The sequence below is a fragment of the Penaeus chinensis genome, chromosome 4, assembly GCF_019202785.1.
Source record: "Penaeus chinensis breed Huanghai No. 1 chromosome 4, ASM1920278v2, whole genome shotgun sequence".
NCBI lineage: Eukaryota > Metazoa > Arthropoda > Malacostraca > Decapoda > Penaeidae > Penaeus > Penaeus chinensis.
The window spans coordinates 16,111,931-16,115,742 of record NC_061822.1 but is presented as its reverse complement, the minus strand read 5'-3'; positions in this window follow the sequence as shown (position 1 = coordinate 16,115,742).

Below are 3,812 nucleotides of genomic sequence, written 5' to 3'. Positions count from 1 at the left end.
AAACAACTTTCAGTAATCTGCATGGTATACTTTTTCAGTTATCATTACCATTTAAAAACATCATTATTATCATTATTTATAAAATAAGGGTGCATAAAACAAAAGTATATAATCTGTGGAGACTTTATTATGACTCGCTATACACACAAATAGTATAATTTACGTCAAATAGTAGATACAGAATATACACACTCTGGGTGAACTATCTGCCATTGGAATTATCATGGCTCAAGGAACCCAAAAGGCAAAATTAAATCACATTTGTAATACACTCAAATCCGCCAGCGTTGTTATGGTGAATTTCGCCATCATTATCTCTATTATTATTATTGTTATGATTATTATTATCATTATTATTATTATTATCATGTTACTATGAACACACTCTACCCCATTAGACGACTCCTTTGCAATACAGGGATTACATATGCATGAAAGTAAGCCTCAGATAAGTATGCGAACAAACCATTACATGTATTTGACCTGTAGAGCATTAGGATTACATAGCAACAGACTGATTAACCAAATGAAAATCTGGATAATAGCCGTTGCACATATCTGAGTTGACAGGGTAAGAAAGCATTGGGTGCATATACCTATATGCATTTATATGCATTTATGTATATATGTGTGTATATATATATATAGAACATATAATATATATATATATATATATATATATATATATATATACATAAACATATATATATATATATATATATAATATATATATATATATATATATATATATATATATAACATTCACGATGCCTTTTCCTAATTTCGGAGTCTGGGGTGGTGCTTGTTTTAGACCTGTTCCTACAAATGGACGGGAAATTTGTATTGAATGATGATTAACCCACTTTTGATTATTGATTACTTAATATATCCAAAAAAATATGTGGAAGAAAATGAAATATAACTCCCATTTACATTCTTCATTGCTTACACACATACAAACACACACACATTGTATGTATGTACAGATGTATATATGTATATATATATATATATATATGTAAATGTGCTCATGTGGTGTGTGTGTGTGTGTGTGTGTGTGTGTGTGTGTGTGTGTGTGTGTGTGTGTGTGTGTGTGTGTGTGTGTGTGTGTGTGTGTGTGTGTGTGTGTGTGTGTGTGTGTGTGTGTGCGTGTGCGTGTGCGTGTGCGTGTGCGTGTGCGTGTGCGTGTGCGTGTGCGTGTGCGTGTGCGTGTGCGTGTGCGTGTGCGTGTGCGTGTGCGCGTGTGCATACAGTATATATATATATATATATATATATATATATATATATATATATATATATGTATATACACACACACATACATATATATGCATACACATATATACACATATACATATACATATATATATACATATACATATATATATAAACATACGTATATGTATACATATACATACATACATACATATATATATATACACACACACATATATATACATATATATATATATATACATATATATATACACACATATATACATATAAATATTATATATGCATGGTACACAGAATGTACCGGTATACGCTCGTGAAAAAGAATGTTTTGAACAGACTTTAAAACAGGCTAAACACCTTTGGCTCTCTTAGATGTTTGAGCATTTACAAAGACATTTGATGTCTTTACTATTTTGTGATCTAGTTTATTTTTCTAATATTTACACCTTGCCTTTTGGGTGTGTCAGAGAGACTAACTACAATAGCAAAATAAAATCTTTTGTACATATCTTCTCCAATCATAGGCGGTTCAGTTGTGTATATTTAGTGTAAGACCTGACAGCTGGATGGGGGAAATACAGCCTTTCTTGTTGACGGATCCCGGCATGTTGGATTTTGTGGTGGCAATGCCTTTTACTTTCCTCTACACTAAAACACCAAAACGTGTGCAGTCGTACACCAACACACTGTTACAGTTGACAAGTGATTATAGTGACACGTAATCAGGGATGTTAACGGACAAGCTGGTCGCCACGCCGTACATCGTACACACAGTAACACACCTATATTGGAACGCAACATTTGGGGAGGTAAACCATGCCACACTACTTCTCCCTCGTGAACAGCGTTGAACGGCACTCAGGACGCTTTGCTGGACTTCCTGAACCGTCACTGTTGCTAAGTGAACAGCAGACTCGTAAGCTTGGCTTTGAGAGCCTGTGCCCACCAATTACCCGTTCCGAGGCTGAGAGTAGGTCGGGAACCTTTACCGACTGTAAGGATTACCGGCGATGTGGCACAGTTCGTTCGGGTACGCTAAAGAAAACCAATTCTTGATCAGGATGACTACGAAATGAAGTGCTCTGGTAGAGAGTGAATCACCAAAAAATCATAGACGAATTCTGACAGCCAACCAGGAAACTCATGCCAAATTGAACAGAATGACACGTGAACTGGTGAAGCGGCGGGCCAACATCCATCCCCCTGACAAACTGACCAAGACGTTTTCTCGAACCACCCACACTTTTATCACATGTCAGTCCTTGATGGCTCCAGCAGAGAAACACCGTGTATCATATATGCTCAAAATAACTATAACACATAATTCAAACCTGGAATAAACAGAGCCTACGGGATTGACATATGACGGATACAAAGAGTTACAGACGTACTGATATGATGGTGAAGGTGCAGCGGACGCCATTCACAAGACAACGCCAGGATAACTTTTTTTAAGACTTCGTGGATGCCGCCACGGCAGGCGACGACGCAGTTCCTCACCGGTTACCAGACTACAATATATTGGTGGGTTAACGTGACTCGTGTGCTATTAACATGGGAAAGGCAGGTCACAAGCTTTCCATCACAACGAAAGCAGTTATTAGTAGTAGCACAAAATTTATTCAACTGTGCTGCGTGTATGGTGATGAAATACTACTTGAAAGAGTGTGTAATCAACTATTACTTGGAATTCAGACTAACCGTCATAACTTTGAGTTCCAATGGAGGAAATTACTAGGCTTTGAGATAATGATTCTCCCAAAATGGAATAGTAGAATGACCACTACCAACATGATAATCTATGGTCAGCATCATACATCTCATCGGCTCGCATAACGTATGCGTTCTCTCCCCAAGTATCAGCATCACTCGCGACTATAAAATATTGGAAAAGTTACTATTGTTGAGCGTGAGATCCTGGCTGGACGACCAGGTTGTCATCCTGGGTTACCATGCCAACAGTCGCCCCGCGCCCTCTGGCGACACACCATCACAGTGCAGCGAAACACGAGGATCGGGCAAGAGGAGACGATAAAGAAAGGGAAACACAAGATTTGCACGAATTAAAGACTCTCCTCATTACCACACATTTGCCCCGGATGACCAGGTATTATATAATAGAGTAAAATATGTTCATTATAAAAATTTAGGAATGACTAAATCTTCGGGCATGCAGCTGCGCTTGCCCTAGCAAACTTAAAATTAAATATTTGGTATGGGAAGCTGAGGTGTAATGTGTCCATCTCAACAAGCACAATAAGGTGAAATACATATCAAATATCTGCCTGTAAATGCAGCATGGGTGGCTCAGAGTATGAAATAAACTAGAATAAATGCTTAAACAACTTGTCTTTTCTTGACAGAGGTGCATGCGCTCAGCAGCACTTGTCTTGCAGGCCGAAAGTCGTTCTTTTCCCTTTGGTAACACACTGAAGCAAATCAGAAGTTGTACACTAAAGACATAACTTTGGTATCAGAACAAGCACCTGACCAATGCTGATCCCAAACAGATGTACAAATCTCCGGCCTGACTTATCCATGAACAACTGTACATTTCTGACCTGCATGAGTGTTAG